Source organism: Tympanuchus pallidicinctus, unplaced genomic scaffold (assembly GCF_026119805.1).
Source record: "Tympanuchus pallidicinctus isolate F22 unplaced genomic scaffold, pur_lepc_1.0 scaffold27, whole genome shotgun sequence".
Taxonomy (NCBI): Eukaryota; Metazoa; Chordata; class Aves; order Galliformes; family Phasianidae; genus Tympanuchus; species Tympanuchus pallidicinctus.
The window spans coordinates 9,410,738-9,420,631 of record NW_026294744.1 but is presented as its reverse complement, the minus strand read 5'-3'; positions in this window follow the sequence as shown (position 1 = coordinate 9,420,631).

Genomic DNA, 9,894 nt, shown 5'->3' with positions numbered 1-9,894 from the left:
AACAGGTCCCACCAGCTGGCCAGCACCTGCTGGGAAATGCAGCCACTGTGTGACCTGCCAATGTGGAAGAGGTATTTTACCCTTTCTCCATCTCATTTTTTTTTCTCCAGTTTGGGTATTGGCAGGGCTATGCGGGTGCACAGGTATCATACAGTGCTTCTTCTGAAGTGTTTGTATGATAAAGCAGGTATATGTTTAATCACCATTTAACCTGCCAGCTTTCTTTCATGTGTGTTTGTGCCCCATGCTCACGTTCACTGATACATGATTATCTGTAGCTTCACTAGCAGAATTTTGTGCTATATTTCACTAATATTACATGTTAACTGCTGTGTGACTAAACTAATCTGTGGAAGGCCTCATTAAAAACATCCTTCTTTGATGAAGACCAGTATTTCAAATCTGTCATCTGTCTGCTTTTCAGTCCAATATGGACCTATTGATTGACAATTTTTCAATTGTATTGACAAATATAATGTCATTATTCAGTGAAAAATTTTGGTAGTCCATGGCACATACTACTATTCATATCTAGCTGGTTTCTTGGATCACTGTTTATATTTTTCAAAATGTCCTATCTTACAGCTATCTAAAACTTTTCCTATTTTTTTCTTAAGTTTTATCACCTACTTTCATCAAAGATCTGCAGAGCTTTTTAGCCAAGTTGTCTGAAATGGCTGTGTACACATTTTCTGGATCAGCTATGTAGTCAAAGCCTCTTTTCCTATAACTTAAAAATTCCAATTTTCAAAATATGGAAAAAACATCAGCCACAAACCTGGCTGCCAGTTTTTAAGTCCCACCAGCTTATTTGTCCTCTGGCTTAAATTTGGAACAGCAAAATGTAAGGTAATATGCATCAGGCAATGATTAGGAAGGTATTAGTTGGGAACGGTCCTGATATGAAAGAAAAATACAGTTATCTGTATTTTAACTGAAGTGCTCATAAGGCTGCAGCTGGTCTGTCTCAGGCATTTAATAACTTCATGGTATGGGATTATTTAATCCAGAGATTCACAGCTGCTGACCAAAAAGCACACTGCTGGAGTGACAGAGAAAAGCTCTTTTCATTCAGTGCTTCTCATCACAAAGACAGCCCTACCAAGGTAAGAATGCACTTGTCTTTAGAAATCACAGAACTCTCTCTGGAGCTCTTCAAACAGCAAGAGGTTCCCATGGGAAGGGATGAGCAACAAAACACAAAGCAGAAGCAGTCAATCTGCTAATGAGACCACACATGAGCATGGCTCTCCCACTGCTCTGATAAAACATAAAGGAGACTGTGACACACAGTCAGTAGAAGCTCAATTAAATGCTGCATTTTCCAGGTGTTCAAATTACTCTCAATTGCTCAAGCAAATCCACTTTTCTAAAACCCACTTAAAGTGTTTCACTAAAAATAGAAAGCTCGGGGAACTGCTGGCACTCTGCTTAACAGTGCTTTCTTTATTTTTTTCCTCCCTTCAAATCTCTCACCCAAATCCTGTGGCAATAGGCATTATCCCTCGTGCCACCCTGGGCTCTCTGGATTTCATCTGACTCTTCATAAAGAGGTACAGCAGCAAAGGACACTAATAGTCAGCTGCCAAACTTCTGGGTGCTGCCATGGCTGATGGAGTGAGTAGCTCTGGGACAGCCATCTCACACCATCTCAAGGAAGATTTTAAACACTCTGCACTGGGATCTCAAAAAGAGGCACGTTCAGGAAAAAAAACATTAAAGTCAGCTGCTTTGTTGGTCAACTTCACAGTCAGAAGCTGATACCAAAACTGCCTTTGTTCATGAGCCACGAGAGAAAACATGCAAGTTTAAAGTTGCACCTAAGGCTTTGATGATTTGTGTTGCACTCAGGCCAGCCTGCTGGTTGTCATCACCAAATAACACGGGACAGACACAGCTGTAGTGATTTGGAAGTCTGACGTGGATAAAAGGTTGCTGCAACATCTGCTTATCCGCAGCCAGAAAGAACAAAGTCCTGTTTGATCTGCATGATGACTTCACTTACAATGATTTCTGTTGTTGTTGCTGGTAAATTACTTCCCTTCACAAGGTTTTGCACATGGCAGTTGTTTATTATTGTGCTTGCCAAAGGCACTGAATTCAACAAACTCAACACCTTCAGTGTAATAAACTCTTCTGTTAAATTCTTTACACTTTTTCTTCCCACATTTTTAGCCCAAATCTTTGTGTTTAAATCTAGTTCAAAGAACTTGCATAACAGAAAGTGCTCTCGGATTTTATTAAGATTGATGGTGTTAATCTTTAGTGGTTGGCCAAATTCCAGTTTCTCTTATTCTGTTCTTCTAAACTAAAATTCTTCCCAGAGCTCCAGTGGGCAAAAATGCTTCCTGCCTTGACAGCTGTGTCATGTTGCTGGATCTTTCTTTCAGTCTGTGTCAGAGCTGGTATCTTTGCAAAACTTGCTTCTACATAGGTATATATAATAATTGATAACGCTTCATTTTACTCATCATTCAAGAAGGACAACCTCCTACCTCTTTTACCTGATCTTTTACAAGGTTACCTTCTGCAGCTGTTTTCAAGATAATCCAGAGCCATTGAGCATACACTTCTGTATGTTATCCTAGGCACCAACACAGAGAACATATGTGGTAAAGGGGGTATCACTCCATGGTAAGGCTGCTATTGCTTCTAACAACCAATGTGTGTTATTTGTCTCTAGTTCTCTAATGTGAAAGGGACTTGTAAGGTTTCTTCTGAGAGTTGGTTTTACTCTTTTATGCACCTAACAAGAATGTTCTTTTGACTGCAATGAAAGGGAAAGTTGATACTGAGAAAAAGTGAATCCATAGCAATAGGTGAGCATGGCTAAAGCAACAGAAATTATGCAGGCAGTGAAATTGTATTGCTTTATTTGTTAACTGTAAACGTCTTGGTTGTATCTGCTTGTTGCTGACTCCAGGCTGTTTTCCTAAGTATCACAGAAGGAGAAAATATTATTTAATAATGTTAAATTATACTAAAATTCAAGTACTTAGAGACATTCGTTGGAAACAAATAGCTGCTTCCAGGCTCTCATCATGCTGTTACTTTTATTCTGGCAGCTGTTTTTCCAGACTCAACAATGGCAGGATGCCTTGAGCTCACTGCTCTCTGGACAAGGATTTAAGAGAGATGGATCTTTCTGAGTTTTTTTTCCTGAGCTCTGTACAGGCTTCCTGCATGGCCTTCAGTAAACATGAATGATTTTAAATCCTCTCCTTCAAAAGCAATTATTACTTTTTAGCCAGTTTTCTGGGTCTTGCCCACTGCATTTTCTCTTCAGCACTGCCCTCGCTGAAGATTTAGGAGATCACTGCAGTACGAGGACTCTGGGCCATACCTGTTTCTCCATCTGCATGAGTTGTTCCAGGCATAGCAAGGCACCTCAGAGTCAGGGAATTTACATTTTAGCAGAAATACAATAATAACTGGCCAGTTGTCAAGCTAAGCAGTTAAGGATTCATTCTACTGAAAGTCTGTACACAGCTTTACTTTCCAGTGAAATAGTAAGACTTGGGAATATGTTTTCTGTCAGATCATAGAAAAAAAAAAAAAGAAAATGTGGTCTATTTAAATCCTTTTATATATATATATTTATTTTTTGTTTTGTTTTCTTTAAAAAAAATCAAAACTTTCCTTCTGTCAGTAAAAACTGAAAGTTTCTTTGCAGTGTTCTTGTTCGTCTTCAGGCTGCAGTGTAAAGTTTATACTTGCAGGCAAGATCTTGTGATTTAAATGGCTATTAGAATATGCTTTAACAAAAAGTCTTACAAGAAAAAAGCTTAATGCTTCACAACATTGTTTCTTTGAGACTTTACAAGGTTAGTGTTTGTTCATGACGTGCACTGAAGAAGCAGCTCCCTGGAGCTGCACCTGAGAGACCTGCTGTTGTCAGATGATTTAAAGACTGACCCACAAACCCACTGTGTGATGGGTTTATTGATATGGCTATGAATTAACATTGCTCTTGTCCCAGCTATTCACCATTCGGCTAGACTAGGCTTTGGAATGTAATTAATTTAACCCTGTTCTTTAGAAATGAAGGTGGTCAGGCTTCTAATTTCCTGTAACTAATACAAGGTAAGAATGCAAAGAAAATGGAAATGAACCTCAAGGAACAGCCTTCAGTCTGGTCCTTTGTCCTGTATCTGCTTCCAAGGCTTTGCTTCTATTATAGAATAAGTATATATAAGTAAGCAATTTCTTTTAGGACTATGGGAAAGCAAAACCTTTCTTTGATAGACTGCCTAGAGAGCTTCCAGCCGGTTTTGTGTCACTGCACTTAGGCAGCGCTCTGCTGTGGGAGGCAATGAAAAAAGAAAACAGGGTGGTCATTGCCACAGGAGGTGGCATGTCCTGCTCCATGACTAGTAGTGGTTTGCCTCCCATGCCCCAGTTCTTGTAGGTAAATTGAAGTAGGCAATCTACTGCACTGCCTTCCTATGCAATATCCACAGTATGGAAGGCCCATTAGACTGGTATGTTCCTGCCTAAACAAGAGTTTCCTCTCTGCAAGATGAACTCACTGAGTTAGTTTTAGCGAGGATCTTTTGTTCATTTTTTCCAAGCATCTCCAAGTCCTCCAAGTACAGAACATAAATATGACTGTTTCTGAGGAACTGCTATAATTAGCTCGTAGTGGAATGGTGATACTCATTTGGAAGATGTAAGAAAACTTTCCATAATGGAAAATATCTCCCTCAGGATTGTTTGGGTAAAGTTCCAGTTAAGATGTTATCTATACCTATAAGGAAGTCAGAGCAAGATCTGTAATGAAATTCCAGTAAAAACATACCTGTGATAAAAAGTTGGTGCTGAAGATTTACAGTGAACCAAAATCCGGAAACAGTAAGAATATTGCAATAACCTTGGCAGACCTCATTCTTCAAAGCATAACTTCATCTTAAACCTTTCTTCAGATATTTTTGCCTTAGAGGACTATGCCTCAGTGTTCATCAATACAATCTGTAGCACAATGAAGTCTTGGATGATTTACGTGAAAGAGATTTCTATAACAAATCTGGGATTCCGAATAGGAGCCTCACCTATCTCAAATGACAGTGTGGTGAAGGCTACCAGTGGCAGAAAAGCTGGAGTTTGTCAGAAATCATCGGAGGAGACAAGGCCAGCAAGAAAGATTTAAGATCAGGCACAACTAATACAGATCCTGTATTGTGTAAACTCAGCTTTCCTAATAATTGAAGGAAACAGGCTGTAAGCTGCTCTAAGAAAGAGGCTGAAAGAACTCTTAATTCTCCTAATCATTAATTCCTGCAGACTACTAGGCACCCTGATATCTTGTAGAAAAGGGGAAAAGAGATTTCCAAGTTTCCAAACCAGCCAAATAAGGATGTAAGGCATATTAAAGTACAAAATGTGAATTACGTGCCATATAATAAATTTCCAGCCGTGTTAAGAACCCAAAATGGAGATATAATGAAGGAATGGATAATCATTCGTAGTAAACCTAGGAAAACAGGAATTTGCTCCAATTGTTGGTGTTTAGCACCTCCCTCTTTGGAGTACCAAGGGGGTTTTAGCTGCCATGGCAACAGACCCTATGCAGAGGGTGGGGGAGAGCAGGTAGGGGGAAGTAAGAAGAATTTGTATTAATGCCTTCTCTGTCTATGTAATGAAATCACATAGGTTAGCAGAACAGGTTAGCAGGCTCTATAACCTTCCTCAGTTCAAGCAAGTGCACTGAGAATTAGCTGCGTCCCTCGCCATTACACAAATTTCAAAATTAAAGTTGCCATCTCAACAGCCATAGACCTTGCACAGGAGAAACACATGGAATGAAGTTTGCATGATTTTCCTTTGATTCTGGCAAAAAAAACTTGAGTGATTCTCCCATGCAGCTTTGTTCTCTCCTTTAATACTTCCTCTCCTGCTGGTTTACCATCACTTCATCAGGGACTTTGCTTCGGGGCTTTGGGAGAACAGGGAGACTGGGCATATTGGAAAGGTTTGGAAACCTCAGTGCAGAATCTCTTCACCCCACATCCTATCTTCTCCCACTCACTCTCTTTTCTTTTTCTGGTCCATTTCCCCTTTAAGTCTCTTGTTTTCTGAGAATGAGCAATTAAGATGATCAGGATTATTTTTTCTCTCAAAAAAACCTTTGTCATGTGCCCCATCAAATGTGCAGCATATTGCAAAGAAAAATACACCTGGGAGGGCTTAGGTGCTCTTCAAACTTTGTACCTAGCATACCAGCACTGTTGCATGCCCATATACCTGGAGTTGATAGGAGGGGAGAAAGGAAGAAAAAAGTGAGGAGGTGTGGGAGGAGGATGGGGGAGACGAATACCAAGTGCTCAGGCAGAACAAGGGACAGCAGTTCCTCCACCCCTATGTTTATTCCTTTCTCTACCTCCAATATAAGATGGACCATCCCTAGGCTGGGTAGCTTCTAAGAGGTGGTCTTCCCCTCCAACTTTTCCCACTTCTATGTTAGGACCACAGACCGTGCTTGCATGTATGGGTAAGCATAAACGATAGAGGGAGCTTACCAACAGGTAGGCATCATCTGAGGGTTTCAGCTGCCAGGTAAGAGTTGGGTTTTCTTCTCCTTGTTGAGCTGCCTTTTCAAGACAACGCTTCTGTCCTGGTCTGCCGTTTCCTCTTAGTCTAGCAAGTGCAGCTTCCACGCCTGTGGGCTGCCACACAACAAAGGCATGTCTAAGGAGGCTTATCGCAGAGCAGACGTGTTTCCAGTGGGGGAAGGACTTTTTCATTGCCTGGGCTTTGAACGAGCACAGAGGCACTCCGGGAGCTGCCTGGTGGAGCCTCAGCCCACCGCATGCATGTTCGGAGACGGGCCCTTTCCCGGACCTGACTGTCTGGCTGGTCCCACATGCCAGCCCTGGGGAGGGCACGCGCTGCTGCTGCCCCCGCAGTGCCACAGGTGAGCAGGGGACCCATTCACAATGGGATGGAGACAATCCTGTTAGCAGGGGCTGGCACCTGGCTGAGGGCTCCGGCTGTAGGCAGGGAGATGTTGTGACCGTGGCCAGTAGCTGTCCTCAGGCAGTGTCACCAGCCCAGATGTGCATAGGTGGAGTGGATTTGGTAGTTTTTGTATTCTGCTCATTTTATTTATTTCAGTACTCCCTCAAAAGGCAATGTTAAAGTAGGATTGGGTTTGATTTTATTTTTCCTAAGTGTAAAACACCACATTTTTCCCTCCTTGATCCTCAAAGTGACGAGAATGTCCCTGGTTTTGATGGCTCCTGCTTAGCTATGTTCAAGAGAACTTCTGCTATTTCACAATTAGTATTACAGAATGCATTGGCAGAATTAGGCAATCCTCTCACTTATGCATCTACTCTTCCTTGACTATTATGGAGAAGAGCAGCTTTAAATATGGAAAGAATTTTTTTAAGACAGAAAACAGCCTTACACAGTGCATTCTTAATTTCTAATAAAAGTTACAAAATGGATTTAGAAGGACTAACCCATGGAAGATGTCTAATATCTTCTGAGTGCAATGTAAGCTTCCGAGGATACTATGTGTAAGTAGGAAATTCTGCTTAGATGCCATTTGATTGAAGGAAGAGAAAATGTTTTGTCTGTGTGTACACATTTAACTGTTTATACTTTGGTATACTTGCTTTTTTCTCACCATATGGTTACTTGCTTACGTAAGAGCTGAATATCTTTACTGCCAGAAAACCTGCTAAGTATACAGGCTTAGCAATAAGGACTGCTAAAATCAAGAAATACGTTTTTATCATTGCAAATATTACATGGTAAAGATATGTCTTAAAACAACAAGCAAATCTAAATCTTGTGTCAAAGTAATTGTTAGTGCAGTTAGGAGTTTGTTGTCTAAAAGACACAACTGTAAGAAATTTTTGTGTACATGTGTATGCATCCATGCCTAAGCCCATGTGCAGTCACATAGATGTTGATAAAACTCTAGTCCTTTGTTACAGTTATCAGCCTATCTGGTCCAGTAACCTGGCCTCAAGGAAATGTTGTGCCACTGCTTTGGATTATTCTTTTCCAACATTCCTGCCATGTCTGGGATGGAAGAGCCAGTACAGGCTATCTGTCCTCATGTTTCATGATGAACTGGAGAAAAGTGGTGCCCAGGATGACAGGGCAAAAAGCTAAGGTTGTTGCTACACCCAGGTCCCCAGCCAACCGGGTCAGACTGCATGGGTAACTCCTTGGTCTGATATCTCTGACCCACAGCGCAGCTGGAATTGCATTACAAATTCTCCCTGTATAAAACCAATGGAACCAAAAAGACCTTTGAGTGACAGTAGTTTGTGGTATATAAACCCATATTTATACTTGTTGCACAAAAGAGGAAAGGCTAGAGCTAACAGTGCAGTGGTCTATGGGGGCACAGTGTTCTATTCCCTGTCTTAACAGCTTCCTTCAGAGACACTGCCTGCACATCTGAAGAGATGTGCTTGTACTGACAAGTATAAGAGTTGTTCGAGCACTGCTATTGATCCTCCGTCCTTTCACAAGTTGTTCTCAGTGTGGCATGATGCATTCAAGCACCAGACATTAACTTGTACAATGCAGTTAAGTGTGTCTTATTCCATCTCAGCAACTCCACGGCACATTTTTCATCAGCCCTGTATACGGGGTGCAGTGGAGATCATTCATGTCCCTGCTGCCCTGCTAGACCTTCCCAAATTGGACGCTGCTTTGCTCAAAAATAAGGAAAAATATCTTCATCCATGTTTCAGATGTTATCCTTTCTGTTTCTGTAAAACAATTGCTTATTTCATGTGCTTACGTGGCAGCACACTATTAATCACACCCATACTCCTAAGATTGAATGAATTTACCCCCATGTGAGTGGTGTGAGGTACATGCAGTCATTCCCCACTGTACAAGTTCGAGAGTGTGGAATGCAGTGTGATGTTTCCCAACACCACAGCAGAGGGAGAAGGCTGTAAGTTTTCTGCAAGCACAAGATCCTTGAAATTCACAAATACGAGTGGATATACATATGAACATAGATATTTTTAAAACCTTCTATGTCTTTCATTTGTGTAACATCTCTGTTTTAGACAAACGTAAAAGAATTTCTATTTTCAGCCAGCAGTTCTATAAAACAGTGCTGCTCAAATGTGAACACAGAAGCTGATTTCATAAATATTTACAGATCTGATTTAGAGAGATTGAAACTAAGAACCAAGTACTGTACTATGTAAGTAGAGATTTAAGAATTACTGATACCTTCTGTTCCCAAAGTGCAGCATTTAGGTTTTCTTTACTTCTTTGTATTTACCTGCAAAGAAGCAAATTCACATTTTTCCTGTAACAATTGACAAAACCACTGAGCCCTAAGGCCCTATCTGAAATGGTAAAGGGAGCTAAACCTCTTTATTCTTGTGTAACTCATTAGCTAACATCAGGCGATTAGAGCTAATGTTTCAATCTAAAACAATTCAAGTCCCTCATTAACAAGACTAGATTTCCTTTGATCTAATTACTCAATGTCCCACATATGTGGGAAATTCAGAGATCAGCTCTGAGAAATCTCCGCAGACATGGTCACATCCAGAAATGTGAACTTACATATAGGTTCCAGAAATGTGATTTAAAATGTTAACTAGCCTTAGTCTGCTGATGATGCTGGGCAAATGTTCAATGAAATCACATTGATGATAGCACGAGAATGAAGATGAAGATTGTTTACTGAGTACGATTTAATCTTCATTATGATAGGCAAGTGGATTGCAAATTTCCTTAATTAAACATCCAGTGCACTGGTCAGATTCTGTTGTAAAGTTTGATAATTGCTGTTGTAGCGAAAACAGTACAAGAGGGTGTTGCTGTCACATGACAAACTTTGAGGCTGAGCTGAAAGGATGCCCTTTAAAAATGTTCTTCGTGTTTTCTGGTTTAGAGGCAGGGGATATC